The following is a 19,251-nucleotide window of genomic DNA, read 5'->3' on the forward strand; positions in this document are numbered from 1 at the left end:
TCTACGCATCTGGCAGCAGGGCTCAGTCATCAGGGCACAAAGCAGAGAAATGGGACGAGACTGGAGAGAAACAACAGTTGATTTCTAATGCCCTGGTGCAAAATCAAGGCTGAGCTGCAGCCCCCAACCCCAACCCAGAGGGCCCCCTCTCCCCATACCCTCTGAGACCGATCACATCGGAGGCCCAAGGGAATCTGAGCAAACGCTACCAAAACTGTTGGTAACACTGAAAGGGACTTAAACTGAGAATAGCGAGGGTGATTAAAATCTAAATGAAAATAAAAGATGTTAGGTTTTATATAAAGCTGGGATCCAAGAGGCTTAGACACCACCTACTTGAAATCAAAAGAAAAGCGCCTTCTTTGCAGCAGGCTAAAGAAAGACCTTTAAATAATAAATCTTCTTTCTGGAAAAACAACAAAACACACTTCCATTAATGTCCAGGAAGAGAAATAGTCCATTAAACACCATGAACAACCAAGGTGATAAGGCATCTCAGAAAGAAAGAGAAAAATCTCCAGAAAATGAGGTAACATATAGAAATACGTGTCTTAAAACACAGAGAATTTAGGGTGGTACTTCTGAAAAAACTCAGTGAGTTCCAAAACAAGTCATATCAACAATTTCAGAAATTGCAAAAACAGCTAGATGAGCAGAGCAAGGAGATTGAAACCCTCAAAAAGAACAGAATAGATCTTCTGGAGATAAAAAACACACCCTGCAAGAGTTGAAAAATGAAATAGAAAGCTTGGGAAATAGAGTAGACCAAATGGAGGAAAGGATCAGTTATATCGAAGACAGAAATCTAAAAATAAACCAGAAGGAAGAAAAGAGAAACCAAAGAATGAAAAATAATGAAAGAGAAATACAAGAACTAGCTGATATCATCCGGAGAGGAAACATAAGAATAATGGGCATTATCGAAGGCGAGGAAAAGGAGCAGGGACTAGAAAGCATTTTCAGACAAACAGTTGACAAGAATTTCCCAAATCTACGGAATGAGCTGGAGCTTGGAAGTCAACAGAACACCCAATTATCTCAACACAAAAAGGCCTTCACCAAGACACACTGTATCAAAGTTATCAAAAGTCAATGACAGAGATAGAATTCTCAGGGCAGCCAGGGAGCAGCCAAGGAGAAGAAAACAGTACCTTATAAAGAAAAACACATTAGATTATCCTTGGACTTCTCAGCGCAGACCTTACAAGCCAGAAAGGAGTGGAATCACATATTTAAACTATTAAGTGAAAGGAACTACCAGCCTGGAATAATGTATCCAGCTAAGCTCTCCTTTAGATATTAAGGAGACATAAAGACCTTTTCAGACATACAAAAATTGAGGGACTTCTCCACTATGAGGCCTGCATAACAGGAAATACTGCAAAGGGTCAGCTAACCTAAAACGAAATAACAAAAAAAAATACATAATTAGGAGTAAAGTGACTATCAGGCAAATAGGAGCAGAAGATTCCAACCCTTTCTAAGAACAGGGCATTATAAGCTTAAATAATAAGAAGATAATTGCTATAGCAAGATAGTAATGAACGACCAGCATACATAGGGACAAATCAAGATAACAATGACTGAAAAGGGGAAGATTCAGAGATCCAAATTTGCAAAGGGGAAAGAAGATAAGGTACACACAGAAGAAAATGAACAACTGTATGTATGTATGTATGTATGTATGTATGTATGTGTGTGTATATGTGTATATATATATATCTTTTTCACATTTGTAATGGTAACCACACACCATAGAGTCAGAACTGAAGTATATAACATAAAACAAGAAGAATCAGAGAGAAAACCCACAAAAGCCAATCAAAATAAAGAAAACAGAAACACAAGGACAAGGAAGCAATGGAAACACTGAACTACCAGAGAATAAAAGATAAAATGGCTATAAGAAGACATCATATTTCAATAATCACCCTAAATGTAAATGGACTAAACTCACCAATAAAAAGGACACATTTCCAACCATATGCTGCCTCCAGGAGACACATCTCAGCTCCAAAGACAAATATAGACTCAAAGTGAAAGGGTGGAAAATGATATTTCAAGCAAATGGCATTCATGGAAAAGCAGGAGTAGCAGTACTAATACTGGTACTAATACTAAAATAGACTTCAAATTAAAAAAGGTAAAGAAAGATACGCTGAGGGACATTTCATAATGATAAACGGAATCATGCACCAAGAAGACGTAACAGTCATTAATATCTATGCTACCAATCAGGGAGCCCCAAAATATGTAAAGCAATTACTAACAGTACTAAAGGAAGAAACAGACCAAAAAATTATCGTAGTAGGGGACCTAAATACCCCATTGTCGGATATGGACAGATCATTCAAATAGAAAATAAGGAAATAACATCCTTAAACAACATATTAGACCAACTTGACATAATCGACATATACAGAGCTTTCCATCCCAAAACAGCTGCTTATACATTCTTCTATAGTGCATGTGGAACATTCTCAAGAATCGACCACATACTGGGACACAGAGATAGCCTCAACAAATATAAGAAGGCTGAAATCATACCAATCACATTCTCTGATCATAATGCTTTGAAACTAGAGATCAACTGCAGAAAGAAATGAGGAAGAACCACAAATACATGGAATTAAACAACATGCTACTGAAGAATAACTGGGTCAGAGAAGAAATAAAAAGAGAGATCAAGAGATACATAGAAATGAATGATAATGATAGTACAACATATCAAAACTTTTGGGACACGGCAAAAGCAGTCATAAGAGGAAAGTTCATATCAATACAACCTATCTCCAAAAACAAGAACAAGCCTAAATAAACTACTTAATGCTCCATCTTAAAAAACTAGAAAAGGAAAAACGAATGAGGCCTAAAGTCAGCAGAAGGAAAGAAATAAACAAAATTAGAGCAGAAATAAATGAAATTGAAAATAAAAAAAATAGAAAAAATAAATGCAACGAAAATCTGGTTCTTTGAGAAGATTAATAAAATTGACAAACCCCTGGCTATCCTCACTAAAGAAAAAAGAGAAAAGACACAAATAAACAAAATCAGGGATGAAAGAGGGGAAATTACAATTGACATCACAGAAATACAAAGGATCATGCAAGAATATTATGAAAAAGTATGTAGCAACAAATTTAATAACCTAGAAGAAATGGATCAGTACTTAGAAAAATACAGTCTTCCTAGACTGAATCAAGAAGAACTGGAAAATCTAAGTAGACCAATCAGCAGTATAGAAATTGAAAGAATCATCAAAAACCTACCAAAAATAAAAATCCAGGACCAGATGGCTTCACCAGTGAATTCTACCAAACATTCAAAGAAGATTTAATATCCATTCTCCTCAAACTCTTCCAAATAATCGAAGAAGATGCAATATTTCCCAACTCATTTTATGAGGCCAATATTACTCTGATACAAAAGTCTAGTAAAGATAACACAAAAAAAGAAAACTACAGACCGATATCTCTCATGAACACAGATGCAAAAATCTTAAATAAGATACTGGCGAACCGAATACAGCAACATATTAAAAAGATTATACACCACAATCAAGTGGGCTTTATCCCAGGGACACAGGGATGGTTCAACATACACAAATCAATTAATGTGATACACCACATAAACAAATTAAAAAATAAGAATCGTATGATCATATCAATAGATGTAGAAAAAGCCTTCGAAAAGATACAGCATCCATTTATGATCAAAACACTTAACAAAATCAGTATAGAAGGAAAGTACCTTAACATAATAAAGGCCATCTGTGACAAACCCTCAGCCAACATTATACTTAATGGTGAAAAACTAAAAACCTTCCTTCTAATTTCAGGAACAAGGCAAGGCTATCTACTATCACCACTGTTATTCAACATAACATCGGAGGTCCTAGTGAGTGCAATCAGACAAGAGAAAGATATAAAAGGCATCCAAATATAAAACAAAGAAGCCGAACTGTCACTATTTGTGGATGACATGATTCTTTATATAGAAAACCCTAAAGACTCCACAAGAACACTACTAGAAACAATAAGCAAATATACAGTAAAATCTCTGGATACAAAATTAACATTCAAAAATCCATAGTGTTCCTATACTCTAATAATGAAGTGTCAGAAAAAGTGGAAAAAATTAATTTCTTTTGCAATTGCAATAAAAAGAATAAAATACCTAGGAATAAATTTAACAAAACATGTGAAGGACCTATATAATGAAAACTACAAGACCCTATTAAAATAAATCGAAGATACAAAGAAATGGAAAGATATTCTGTGTTCTTAGATTGGAAGAATCAATATAGTTAAATGACCATATTACCCAAAGCATTATTCAGATTTAATGCAATCCCCATCAAAATCCCATTGGCATTTTTTAAAAAATTGAACAAAAACCCATCAGATTTGTCTGGAAGCACAAAAGATCCCAAATTGCCAAAGCCATCCTGAGAAAAAAAAAATGAGGCTGAAGGCATCACTCTGCTCGACTTCAAATTATATTACAAAGCGACAGTAATCAAAAAGTTGCTGGGCATTAAGCTTATATCCATTAAAAAATTTTGGAAATTTATGGATTTCCCCTTATATTTACTTAAGTAACTTCCGAAGTAAGATGATCTCAAACCTGAGTTATGATTCTGCTTCCAACTGTACGCCCCATAAATACTCTCACCACCTAGATAATGAGAGCCAAAGGGAAAGAACAAAACCTGCCCTTTACACACACAATTCTAAAGGAAGGAAGAAAGGTAACAGCACAGAAACCCTCCACTACTAAAGGGAAAATACAGTAAATCCAGATAACTGTGTTAAATGCTTTTTAATAGATGTTCAACAACAGCACTACTGACGTACAGGATTCTAACCCAAGTTTTGTTTCAAAATTATTTAAATATTTTGCCCTCCAGGTGTTATCTCTAGAATATCACGCTTTTTATAATTTGCCACTGAGGTGGTCTTAGAAATTATGCTGATCGCTTAAAGGCTATTCCTACTATGCGAGGTGGTCTTAGAAATTACACCGATCACTTGAAGGCTATTCCCATTATGCAAGAGCACTTCAACCTGCTAACGTCTGGATCAGATGCAGACATAAACTCAAAATAAATTTGGCCTATTTGGGCACAGACTAAAACACTTATTCTGCTCACCTTAAATTGAATCTCCTTGTTCTTGAGGCTTCTAATCCCATAAGGAACACCTACAAACTGGGAATTGTCAGTTTTAACATTTGAAGCCCTAAGAGTGATAGCAGAAATAGTTTGCTTGTTCAAGGAAAAACAGCTGTGTAAAAATGAATAACCTTGACCTATCTGCTAAAATACATTGTAACATTTAAGTTACATCGTTCATGCACCCAGTTCCACTGCTGGAAATAATCAGTGATTCAAAGATACATGTAGGATATATTAACTGAAAATATATAAAAGCTGTAAACTATCCAACAATAGTTAAGTGATTAAATAGAACATAAGTCACTGGGAGTCATGGGAAGCTAATGGAAAAATGCAAGTGAAATAAACAGGTTGCAAACTATGCAGTATGATCTCAGTCACACACCCATATACACAAGCAAAGCACAAGGAAAGGTGGAAACCTAACCCTGGGTAGTGGGATTAAAGGTAGTTTTTATTTTCTTTATACCTCCTTTTTTAAAAGTTAAAAGCCACATGATATTTTTACATGCAAATTACAGCAAAACGCTCCAATGATTTACCTTCTTTTTATGTATCTCAAAGCCCAATACTACGAAATAACACTCCTCAAAATTATTATCTAGTTCAATCCCTTATTTACCAAAGAACTAGTCCACAGCGGGTTAAGCGCCAGTAATAAGATTTGTGCCCAAGACTTCTGAGTGTACAGCGCCTTCTTCAGCACATCATACTCTTCTCAGGGTGAAGTACAGTGGTTCCCGAGCAGACATGTAACACCTGGAGGGGGGACCACTAAATTAACGCAAAGAGGGAATTCGTACGTACGCCAAGCAAGCATCGCCTGTGAACACTAAAACAGCTATCGCTAGTTTCAATTAATGACTTAAAAGGGTTTTATCTCGAAAATATTAGTAACTAGTATAATAGTAAAACGAGCGTTCCCATGATAAACTTTATTTTAAACCAATGAAGGAAAAAGGAGCAATAACCACAGGGTCAGGAGGCATGCACCTATGATCACTAACGTTAGAAAACAATCCCCAGGCGATCTGAAAAATGTCGCCACGCCTTTTTCCCACCCCACAACCTAGTGGGATCCCAACCTCTACTAGTATTCGTTTTATGAGCAAACGATTCTCACCCAGGTAGCTAGACTTCACAGGCCAAGGGCCCTCTCAGAGTCGAATTAAAGCAGCTCCTCTTGCTGCGAGTTTCCGCCAGGAGCTCCAAGAACTATCAGACACAAACACAGGGTCTGAAGCGAGGTCCCATTTCCATATTACCGATGCTTTCCTGAAAAGATCAAGGTTTGGATAGTGGGAGGAAGTAAAAGAAACGTCCAACTGTTTGCTTACCCGTCAGCTCCTGTTTGAAGAACCCAAAAAATAACTCAGCCCGCCAAAACCAACACTTACCTTCAAGTCGTCGGCCACTCAGCTTTTTGCGCGACGGGGAGCTGTTACTTCGTGTCTCCCGGGCGCTCCCATGGCCTCACGGGAGTTGTAGTCCAACTTTGTGGGAAATGTAGTTCTAAGAATGGGAGTGCAGGCTTGTCGCGGAAAGTAGCCTAGTGTTTTCCAGTCTGGCTACCCTTTCTCCACCTAAGGCCTGCGTTAGTACAACAAGAAATGGATAAATTCTAGTGCTCTAAATAATAGAAGTAACTTTTCAAAGGTCTGCTACCCTCCTACGAAAACTTAGATGAAAGAAACTGGCACAATTTCCTACCTATTTAAATTCGTACAAAGTTACCTCTGCGAGACAAAAACACTTTTAGAAACCACATGTATGGGCTGAAAAGGATAATGATAACCTCAAAACAAAGAATTGCAGAGTCTGCGAGCGACCAACAGAGCAGGGAGTCTGGCTTCAGCACCACGGAGAGAGCATAACTAGGTTTTTGTAGGTTTTTCCAGAGACAAAAACCAAATCTCAGATTCGTGAGAAAACTGGAAAAATTCTGGTTCTTTGCTCGAAGTTCAGCAGTCAGTACTAGAAGGACTCTCTCCCAGGTTCTGCAGTGCTGCAGTGCAGGTAGCAAGGGCACACATCAGAATTTAAATGAAAACAAACCGATCTGTGGAGGCATCACCCGCGTTTAGGACCACGGACGGGAATTTAGAAGCTGACCTACTTTACTTCCTCTTCGCATCTTTCTCCTTCGAATTCATTAGTTAGATGAAACGTACTCATTCTGACCCTCCGCTTCCCTAGCATTCCGCAGCCTTTCTGACTTCTTATCACGTAGAAGCGGAAATTTCAGGGAAAACGAGGGCTCGAAGCGGCGCGGGGGTCCAGCCTGACCACCCGGAGAATTACCCGGGGAGTGGGTGGAAGGGTAAGGGAGGAGGACTTGAATCAGTGCGAAGATTGTTGCCCCTCGGAGTCCCAAGACGCTCCTGGCTTAGCAGAGGCCAGCTGCAGGCGAAAGTCCACTGCGACAGCGCCCCTCCCCGGCTTCCAACATCTGGCAGGGGTTGGGGGCGGCTGGCCCTAAAGAGCAACCTAGCTGATGCACAAAGCTCTCCCGCGGCCCTCCTCTCCCCGCAGAGCTTCCTCCTCCCCTCCGACACCCGCTTTCCTCTCTGCACTCTCCCCTTTCCTCCTCTTCTCCCCTCCCCCTCCCCCCTCTTCTCCCCGGAGCCCGGCGCCTGCGCTCTGCTGCGGTGGGCGCAGCACGTGAGCCTGCCCCCTGAGGAAGCCCATTGGCCGCTGGGTGGGGCCGGGCCTGCCTCGCCGTGGTGGACGCACGTGCTGGGGCCGGAGCGGCGATCGCAGCCATGGCGTCGTTACTTTGGGAAGGCGACCCGGGGGCGGCAGAGAGCGAGCGGCTGAACAGCCACGTAACCGTCACTGACCGCGAAGGCAGAGGGACGGGGGCTAGGACAGCACTCCCAGGGGAAGTCTGCTGGGGGTGGGGAGTGGGGTGTCCAGTGGTGGAGGGGAGATGTAGCATGGCAAGGACTTGGAAAAGGGCCCTGGAAAAGGAGACCCCGAGAGAGCCGAGACCTTTGGTTTGACAGGGCAAAATGAAGACACCTGGAAGTCCCTGTGAGGGAAAGCGGCTGGTAGTTCCAACCAGGCCCTGAGTTTCCTAGTCTCCCTGTATGACCATTAATCCTCAACTAGTTTCCTTCCATCTATCTACCAGCGCGCTTTTCTACCCAACATCCCTGCATCCCTGATCGTGTGTGACTCCCAAGGGCTGCCACATTTAGACTAGGGGCCTATAAAGCGGAATTGCGCCTATAGGGGCAGCAGAAAGTTTCGTTTTAGGATAATTCATACAGGAGATTTGGTCCTGAAAGGAACCCGTTCATACTTAACATTGCAAGGAAACAGTGTTCAACTGGTCTTCCTTGCATCCCTTCCAGCCCTTCTTAGGGGTAGCACTGGGCTTCTTGAAGGCTTGCTTCCTAATATTGGCTGAAAGTTGTGTCTTTCAATAGTTTTCAAACCTCACCCACCCCCGGAAGAACCTTCAGGGTATTAAGAGTACTATGGTCCCAAACCTAGGTGAGTGTTGTTAGGGTAAAGCAGATCGGCTTCATTTAATTAAAGACCATTGCTTCCCTCATGTCCTTGCCAACAGAAATACACTTGGCTCCCTTAATTTAACATTCGGGGTCTTCCACTGCCTTCTCGATCTTTGACCCTACTGGATTACCCTTCCTGTCAATGCACCTGGTGGAGTTGGCAAGAGAAACTGGGATAAATACACTTTACATTTCCGCATGGCATTTATCTTTACATTTATTGTTTCTTTTTCACCCTTTTAGATGACTTTATTGATAACACCAAAGAAGATGAAGAAGATGTAGGTAGGAGATAAATTCATTTGCATGTATCTACCAGCATCCTGTTTCACTTAATCCTGACCTTCACAGTGTGAGTGAATAATACGATCTCAATTGGAGAAACAGCGTTTTTGCTTCTATTTTCTTTACAAACAGTGAATATCAGAGGAAATACTAAATTAGGAGTGGGGCATATTTCTTTAGAGGAAGTTGAAATGGAATATGCAGGAATAGGTTAAGAATTTTCAGCTGACAAAGAAAAGTTAGATCTGGTGGTGATGGATGTAGGCTTGCTTGAAGTTAGGGGTTGGTGTAGAGCATGCGTAAGAAATTGGATCCTCAAGAGAATAAAAAGAATTCTTAGTGCTTTACCATTCTTTCTGGAACCTTCTTTAGAAGAAAGATTAGAGTAAGAGCAGTTGCTTGATATACATCTACTGAATGGGAGGCAGATTAGATGTCTTTTAGGAAGCCTGATTTTCCCTCTGCAATGTCTCCTTTTTCATTTTGCTTTTCTAGTGGATTTGGCAGCTAATTCACTGTTAAACAAGTTAGTCTGGCAGTCCCTAGTAGAATCCAGTCAATGAGTTGAAGTCTTACAAAAGGATCGCAGTTCTCCACGCTACTCAGCAAAAACATTTGAAGAGCTGCGGTTGTGAGCATTTTTGCCCTTTTAATGAGAGAAAATGCTGGAAAGCATAGCACAGAACAAACTAATCTGTTAATAATAAAAACCATCAGGATCTCCTTTGTGTTCTAATAGTCAATATTAAAATGAGATGTGGGCCTTTTGAGCCACACTTCTCTTGCTCAGGCCTGCTTACACATCTGGAAGGGTACTTTCCCTTCTAATAAAGCTTTTCTTTTCTGCTGTAAAAAAATAAAATAAGATAAAAATAAAATGAAATGTATACATTTCCCATGCAACTAAAATATAGTTCAAAGAGGAACAGTAGGATACCTGCATTGTCCAGCAAATTGAGAACATTATATATTCATTTATTTTTATTATTTTTATTTTTTTATGGCGACATTGGTTAACAAAATCCAGTAAGTTGCAGCTATACACACTTTAACAGTAAGGCATATATATATTTACACTGTGTGTTCACCTCCTATATTAGAGTTCTTTCTGTCACCACATATTTGACCCCCTTTATCTATCCACCACCCCATTCCCCCCTACCCTCTGGTAACTACTAGTCTATAGTCCATGTCTATGAGTCTCTGTTTGTTCTGTTTATTTGTTGGTTTTAGGTTTATATCCCACATATAAGTGATAACATGCGATATTCAACTTTTTCTGCCTGGCTTATTTTGCTTATTATGATTATCTCGAGGTCCATCCGTGTTGTCACAAATGGCAGTATTTCATCTCTGTGGCTGAGTAATATATGTATATGTACCACATATACATGAGTATATGAGTAATGTATATATGTACCACAGCTTCTTTAGCCAATCATCTGTTGTAGGATACTTCGGTTGCTTCCATGTCCTGGTCACTGTGAATAATGCTGCTATGAATATTACTGTGCAAATATCTTTTTGGATATGGGTTTTCAAGTCTTTGGGGTAAATACCAAGCAGAGGGATTGCTGTATCACATGATAGATCAATTCTTAGTTTTTTGAGGAACCTCCATACTGTTTTCCATAGTGGCTGTACCCACCAGCAGTGTATGAGAGTTCCTTTTTCTCTGCATCCTCTTCAACATTTGATTATAGCTATTCTAACAGGTATGAGATGGCATCTCATTGTGGTTTTGATTTGCATTTCCTTAATAGCTAGTGATATTGAGTATCTTTTCATATATTGGTTGGCCATTTGTGTGTTCTCTAGGGAGAAGTATCTGTTCAGGTCCTTTGCCCATTTTTTGATTGGATCATTTGAGGTTTTTTGTTATTGAGTCATGTGAGTTCTTTGTATAATTTGGATATTAGGCCCTTATCGGAAGTGATGCTTGCAAATATATTTTCCCATTTGGATGGTTGTCTCTTTACCTTGTTGACAGTTTCTTTTGCTGAGCAGAAGCTTTTTAGTTTGATATATAGTCCCATTCATGGATTTTAGCTATTATTTCCTTTGTGTTTGAGGTCAAATACATAAAATCCTCTTTAAGTCCAAGGTCTTTGAGTTTCATTCCTATGTTTTCTTCTATGCATTTTATTGTTTCAGGTCTTATATTCAGGTCCTTAATCCATTTTGAGTTAATTTTGGTGTGTGGTGATAGACAACAGTCTAGTTTCATTCTTTTGCAAGTGACTTTCCAGTTTTCCCAGCACCATTTATTGAAGAGGCTTTCCTTTCTCTACTGTACGTTTTTGGCTTTTTTGTCGAAAATTATTTGCCCATATGAACATGTGTTTACTTCTGGACTCTCGATTCTGTTCCACTGGTCCATGTGTCTATTTTTCTGCCAATACCATGCCATTTTGATTACTGTGACTTTGTAGTATAATTTGAAGTCGGGCAGAGTAAGAGAACATTTTTGATGGTAAAATGTTTTAATCTTGATGTGTTAAGGGGAATAGCTAAACCCGACACAGCCATGTTGCTATCCTCCATTCCAGAGTACAGATATGAGGACACCAATGATCCAAATATCCTTCCTCACCACCTTTAGATAAGTTACAAGCTTTTACCTTCCTAATTATATTTGTTTTAAATGGCATTAAAATGAATAATTTTCCCAAATCTGTTTTCATCTCCTAGGGATTTATCAGCCGATATTAAGGAAATGTATTTTATTAATATGGATTAATGTAAAGGGAAAAAAATCCAAAATCCCAATGCCCAGACATTTTCTAAATGGAAGGAAAGGCCTACCTGTGATTCATAGTTGGCTTCCAGTTATCTACCAATTAATCTGCCTGTTAAGCACATCTAAAATATACATGTCATTGAAGATGGAAGTGTTCTAACCCACTTCATTTTATCCTCTTTCTAACATCTATCATGAGACCCCAGGAAAAAAGCATTTAAAAATACTGGCTCAGAAGGACGTGGTAACAATGTGTCTCACTCCTAGAGAGACGATAAAAGAATCATCGAAATAAATTCTTTCTTCTCTGAAAATATCTGTTAAAAGAACAATGTTTATCATTTATTAAAAAGAGTTAAATAATAAATCTCACTTAGCTTTCTCCTTATGTGGGAAATAAAACTCTTCCTGGCATGGGGATATACTTCTATCAGATGAATTTTTCCCTTTTTGCTAGTCCAACAGAAAGTTCAATATTAGGCCCTTATTGTTGTGCTTAGCCCAGGCGTATAGCATAGCTCATTATTTTAGTAGTCCACTGTACAGGCATGAGTGTATGTGTTTGGGAGTTAAGATATAAATTGTATATTTCTAAGTATTACTTTTGAGTTCAGTTGCAAAGTGGTTTAATTTAGAACTGCACCTTTCAAGTTTGTATTTATGAGGCCGTAAGTGTTTGATTTTTTTTTTTTTTGACAGAAAGGAAGAGTTGCTAAAGGGGATATATGCAATGGGATTTAATAGGCCATCCAACATCCAAGAGATGGCTCTCCCTATGATGCTGGCATATCCGTGAGTTTCCAGGGTAGTGGTATTCCAACTTGGTTACTTTTAGTGTCTATATTTAGTTTTTGCCCAGGCTCTTGTACTCAGTTTATGCATAGTGGTTTTCTCTTTTCTACAGACTCCAGAACCTCACAGCTCAGAGCCAGTCTGGAACAGGAAAAACAGCTGCTTTTGTCTTGATCATGCTAAGCAGAGTTAATGCCTTGGAATTGTTCCCAAAGGTAAGGAAAGATTGGAAGAGATGGGATTTCTTGCAACGCCAATGATATTTTAATAATAGGTGATGTTACTGCAGTGACATGGTATTTACAATAGACATTTTTTCATAAAGTCATGGAGTATTGGATAGAAGTATGGGACAGTGATTGAGAGCATAGGCTTTATAGTTTGACTGGTTCTAATCCCAGCCTAGTACTTACTAGCTGAATGTCTCAGGTGAGGTAGTAAATCTTACCGAGTACGTTTCCTTGTCTATAAAGATAACATCTATAACGGCACGGATCGTAGTTGTTCTGTTCACCCTAAATCTTAACACTGAGCACAGTGCCTGGCTTATAGAAACCACTCATTAAACACTGACTGACTGACTGAATGAATGAATGAATGAATGCATCAATGCATAAATACTTGCTTCACAGGGTTCTCATGAAGATTAAATGAAATAGTATACATTTTTAGCACTGTGCTTATTCTGGAGTGAGCATACATACTAGCTTTAGGACTAGAAGATCCTCCAGGTCACCTCACTCATTTAGCAGAGGTTTGGAGTGGGAGATGTTTCGTGGAAGGTCACAGATGTCAGAGAGTGACAGAGATGTCAGTGAGCAGGCAACCGTGCTTGCCATGCTCCTAGTCTAGATTCCACTCGTGGAAAGTCTCTGGTGATCGTTCCCTTTCTCCAAACTGTACTCAGCCGCTTGTTTGACAAGCTGAGTACCCGAGTATTAGGTTCACTCTGCACTTTGATGAAAATGAGGATTCTCTCAGGAAGTTTACACTCTGATCCACAATATAAGCTGGGGACGTTTATGTTTTGAGCTTGATATTATGGATAAAAATTCTTCAGGAAAATCTGTGTTTGAGAAATGTGTGTAAAAACTGTTTTTAGTACATTAGCTGTGTTTCCTTCTCCTTCTATCCCAGACCCTAAGTGAAATACGCAAATGCATTAAATATCACCAGTTTCTCTCACCAGCATCTTCATTCATCAACAACCATCACTTATAGAGGAGAGGAAGTAACACATGAAAAGTTGGAGGGAATATTCTGCCAGAGATGTATAAGGTGGATCGGGTCAAGCAGGGAGTGTTCTGGAAATAGGCAGACTTTTCATAGCTAGCAAGAGGTGATGGAGACACACTCAAGCTGTAATTTGTCTTGCATCCCCTCTCTTTTTGATTACGAGCCTCTTTACATCCCATTCTTCCCCCACCAAAAAAGCATGACCAGTAACTTGTGTGTCTCCATAACCCCCTAAAGAGGAGTATATAAAAGGTAGCTATTTCTCCATCCTTCAGGCTCTCTTCCCCTCCTGTACTCAACATTCGCCTCAGATTTATCAGCTGGTAAATTGCATTCGATTTAAAATATTTCATTCAACCAAAATCTCCAGTTTCACTTCTGTGCCTTTCCCTACACAAATTCTAATTGTATTTCAAATTCACATGATGGCTTGTATGAACCTTTCTTTTCCTGCCTCGCTCTCTATCTCACAGTGCCTCTGCCTGGCTCCTACTTAAAATTGGCTCTGCAGACTGGCCGTGTAGTCGAACGGATGGGAAAGTTCTGTGTGTACGTTCAAGTGATGTACGTCATTCGAAGGAGTCAAAGTATGTACCAGTAAGCCGCGCTTGGTGGATTTCCTCAATCCTGACTCCACCACTAACAAGCTTCTCTGCTTTCTCGTCTCTAAATTAAGGTTGTAATAGCACCCGAATCACAAAATTGTTATTAGAATGAAATGAAATGATTCAGATACAACAATGCTTGACATAAAACACAGACCCTTATTTCCATCATTTTTACATCCTGTAAGAGGATGCTTTGGTATATTCTTTTCTTTGAAACTCAGTTGTTTGGAGCAGAACAGCTTTTACTGTTTAGTTTTTTTATTAAAGTATTACATGTGTGTACTTATATATATACCATATATAAAGTATTACGCGTGGGGAAAAAAATCTTTAAAACACCAATTAGGAAGTAAAAATGTAAGTTGTTTTTCTTTGTCCTCCAAAAACCTACTTTTCAATATAACTACAGTTAACGGTTTTTTGCTTTTGGGGATGAGGAACTCATATACATACAAAATGTGTAGTTTAAAATTTTATACTAGCTACATTTAAAAAAAAACAGATACAATTATGTTATGTTTTATTTAACCCAATGTATCAAAATTAGCATTTCAACAAGCAAGCAATATAAAAATTATTCATGAAAGAGTTGACTTTTTTTTTCATACTAGGTCTTCAAAATCCAATGTGTTCTGCAGAGCAGCCCATGTCTGTTTCTTTGTATAATTTGTATTAATTTTCTTTTTGAAACGAAATGACCCAGGCCTTGAGATACCAGTGCCGATGCCATCTTTTTCCAGATAAAGGATTATGATACCACAGATGGCCAAGTGGCCCCAGTATGCTAATGCAGAATTTCCCTCATGCTTTCTAACACACCAGCCCCATTTTCAGTCCTTTCTCCCTAATTCTCTGGTCTCTGGTGCTCGCAGGTCCCAGATTTCTCAGTGGACCTTTTCACTTGGCTGTGCTTTTTGTCCCCATTTCTTCCTATAGCACGCATAGTGTAGCTTCATCCACTTTCTCATTTACCACATTTTCCATCTTTGAAAAATGTATTGAAATATCTTCCCATTTCTCCGCTTCTGTTCTCCATATTTTTGTGGATTCATATCTTTTTATCTCTTTATAATCGTATTGGTGGGATGTGGGAAGCTGAGAAGGTAGCACATGTAGACAGTCTACCATAGTTGACCTGAGCCTGTCAGATTGTTATTTGAAAAGCTCGCCAGGTGACCGAGGCTCCAGGCTTAAAATAGTGTTTGGGAATCACTGGTCTATAAGATCTCTCCCACTCTGTTTTAGCACTAACAGCTTATTCTAGGTGTCTGTCTTCTCGGAAGTGGTGATTTCTCTGGTCTCTCTTTTATTTTTTTAATTAACTTTTTTATTGATGTATAAAATGTATACAGAGAAACACATGAATCATAAAGGTAAAGCTGAGTGAATAATCACAAAGAGGCTGTGCTCATGTAACAGTGGCCCAGGTCAAGTAATGGAACTTCACCAGCACCCCAGAAGTCCCCCACCACCCCTCTCCTGTCACCAGCCCTTCTCCCCTCCCCAGGGTTAACCTCTATCCTGACTGCTAGCGTAGCTGCATTTTGCTTGTTTGGGGACCATATATAAATTAACCCTGTATTCACTGAGTTCAGTTTACACTTTCTATTCAGTAGCATTTTCTCCTTCAGCCCCCTTTTATTTATATCTGGGTTCTTCCCATTGCAAGTAAAGTTGGTTGTGGCTGCTGTTCTTTCCCTCCCGAGAAATAGAACCCCTGTCATGGGATGACCAGCTTCTTTTTTCTTTCATCCCCGTGGAACTCTGTGTGAGGCGATCACCGTAAAGAGCGTCTAGATTTTACTCTTGACTCCATGATTCTGCTTCTCCTAAGGAGAAAATTGTCCTGAAAACCTCAAACCCTCCAGAATACATATGTAAACTTTGCTCCTGAGCTCCTCATTCAGTGTAAGTATTTTCCCCAATTCTGCATAGCCGGGAGGAGCAGGACACATTGCTCTTTGCACAGAGGTGCAGCTCGTCACAGGCACGCCTCGCATGCTGATCCCTGGAGCAGCTGATGGCAACGGGCGGGAAGTGCCCAAAGCTGCATCCCAGGAGACTGGCAACATGGCAATCGGTGACAGCCTTCGTCCCTTCCCTTTCACAGACCTTCACCCTCTGAGTGCCAGATGCTACTCCTCTCAGCGACCTTTGAGGACTCTGTGTGGAAGTTTGCAGAGTGAATCATTCCTGACCCCAATGTTATCAAGTTACGAAAAGAAGAGCTGACCCTGAACAATGTCCTACAGTATTATGTGCTGTGCGGGAACAGGAAGGATAAATACCAAGCTCTGTGCAACATTTACGGCGGCATCACCATTGGCCAGGCCATCATCTTCTGCCAGGTAACTCTGCCCAGGTTCATCTCTGCCATGCCCAGACGTCCCTGCAGCTGGAGGTAGGGCGACAGTAATACTCAAAGTGCCCCATAGCCAGGCGTCATGCTTGGCACTTTTTGTGCATTCTATAGTTTAATCTTCAGAGCAACTGAGTAGAAATTACCTGTATTTTATGGGTGAAACGTAGAAAGGTTAAGTGATGGAATGGAGCGTCAGTGTGATGTTAAATGGAGGGCATTCTTATGTGAGAGGGATGGCAACCCATTCAGGTTGATGTGAGTGGTAGAGCTTTTGCAGATACCCTTTACCGGGTTAAGAAATCTATTTCTGACTTACTTAGGTAAAGTAGCTACTTAGTTACTCACTGTTAACATCACCCAATTTTTATGTTCATACTTATTTTTTGCTCTCTGACATTTTTCGTGTTCACACATTGGTTTCATTTTCTCACTACCACGAGAGCAGGATCCCGTCTGTCGTACTCACTTTCATATTCCCTGCACCAGAATGGCTCCCGCCTGACACTTGGACAGCACTGAAAGCATAATTGTAGAATAAAGGAAAGCTGAGCTCTGCCTTTCACTAGCCATGTAACCTTGGGCAAGTCACTAGCGTTTCTAAGCTTTGTTGTTGTTGTTTTAATTTTTAAAATGAAATTAGGTAGCTACTTCACCAGACTGTTGCATGTAAAGATTTTAGCAACCTGCCTGGCATACATGGAGCACTCTTAGAATGGCTATGTTATCATTATTATGTTGTCTCATTTTGTCATCATACACCATGTGAGATAGATAGAGCATTTTTATTAACTCTGTTTCATGACTGAGAAGCCAAAGCCCTGAAAGATTGAGAGGATGTGACACTTAGAAGCACATGGAGGAGGAATTCCATGGCACATTCTAGGGTTCCTCTAGGACAGCCCCTCCTGGCTCCCACCCTGCGTACGTGAGCTCTGCAAACACAGCTGGTCTGCTTTAACTTGGGGTGCTGTGCTGGGTTTTGTTTTCTCACATAGACTCGTCGAAATGCCAAGTGGTTGACTGTGGAGATGATGCAGGATGGCCACCAAGTGTCCTTGTTAAGTGGAGAGCTGACTGTGGATCAGCGAGCTTCCATCATTCAGAGGTTTCGGGATGGGAAAGAGAAAGTTCTTATAACAACCAATGTCTGTGCTCAAGGGGTGCGTGTGTGTGTGTGTGTGTGTGCACGCGCGTGCGCGTGTGCGCATGTGTGTATTTAAAGTTAAGTTCAGGTATAATTTATACACGATAAAATTTACTTTTTTAACTGATTCAGTATATAGTAACAATGTAAAGTATATAGTATATGATGAATTTTGACAAATATATATAGTCATATAAACATCACTGTAATCAAAATATGAATCATTTCCATCTCCCCCCAGAATCATGTTTCTTTGCAGTCAGTCTCAGCAACCACTGGTCCCTGGCAACTACAGATCAGATTTCTGTCTCTATGTTTCCTCTCTTCCGGATGCATATAAATTAAATCATACAGTCAGTAGCCTTAGTGTCTGAATTATTCCACTTGACATAATGCTTTTGAATTTGTCAGTGCTGTTACATATAGTCGTGGTTCATTCTTTTTTGCTGAGTAGTATTCCATTGAATGCATGTGCCACAATTAGTTTATCTATTCACCATCTCGTGGAAATTGAAAGCTGTAATAAACGTTCATGTGCAGGTCTTGTGCAGACATGTTTTCATTTCTCTTGGGTAAATACCTAGGAGTAGGATTTTGGGGTCATAGCGTAGTATATGTTTATCTTTACAAGAAACTACAAAACTGTTTTCCAAAGGAGCTACGCCATTTTCATTCCCTCCAGCAGTATAGGAGAGTTTCAGTTGCTCAGCATCCTTGTCAGCATTTAGTAATGTCACTCTTTTTCATTTTAACCACACACAGTATGTATTTAGACTTCTGTAGAATTGGCTTCTACAGACTCTCACCCAGCATCATAGACATGCAATGCAAGCAGACTGCTTGACTGAAGTGCCTCTTTCAGTGCTGTGAAACCAGGTCTGATTTATACACTGTGTTTGTGAAATGAGAATTCCCTTGGCAGGTGTGGTTTTGAAGAGCTGTGTCCTAAGGAAGAAGTTGAAGGGCTCTCCACTGCCTTTCCTCTTCCAGAAGTTGATGGGAAGCAGGTCACGATCGTTGTGAACTTTGATCTCCCTGTGAACCAGTCAGAGGAGCCAGACTACGAGACCTACCTCCACCGCATAGGGCGGACAGGGCACTTTGGGAAGAAAGGCCTCGCCTTCAACATGATCGAAGTGGATAAGTTATCCCTGCCCATGAAGATCCAGGATCACATCAGTAAGTAGCACTGGTCACAGTAGGAACTGTGGGCTTACTCACGTTGATAGTGATGAGGCGTGTCATGGACATCGAACCCAGAGATCTTGTGAAAGGATGGGGACAGGAGGCTGCTGATTCACAGTGCCAGAGTGCCTACTGTGAGACAGTTGATTACTTTGCATATGGTTGTTAAAGAAAACATTTTTTAATCAAATGGAATTAATATGAG

The 19,251-nt window shown here is 40.0% G+C and overlaps 1 long non-coding RNA gene and 1 pseudogene across 1 annotated transcript; one reads left to right on the forward strand and one right to left on the reverse strand.

Moving 5' to 3' along the window:
* Positions 1-5,149: 5,149 nt before the first annotated feature.
* Positions 5,150-6,626, reverse strand: LOC120610457 (uncharacterized). The gene is made up of 3 exons (XR_005654940.1): positions 6,574-6,626; positions 6,300-6,451; positions 5,150-5,935 (listed from the first exon to the last, which is right to left on the reverse strand). It is a non-coding gene; the product is annotated as an uncharacterized LOC120610457 (long non-coding RNA).
* A 1,112-nt stretch (positions 6,627-7,738) lies between these two features.
* On the forward strand, positions 7,739-19,048 carry LOC120610533 (ATP-dependent RNA helicase DDX25-like; annotated as a pseudogene).
* Positions 19,049-19,251: the final 203 nt, after the last annotated feature.

Source organism: Pteropus medius, unplaced genomic scaffold, assembly GCF_902729225.1.
Source record: "Pteropus medius unplaced genomic scaffold, Ma_sr-lr_union100, whole genome shotgun sequence".
Classification (NCBI taxonomy): domain Eukaryota; kingdom Metazoa; phylum Chordata; class Mammalia; order Chiroptera; family Pteropodidae; genus Pteropus; species Pteropus medius.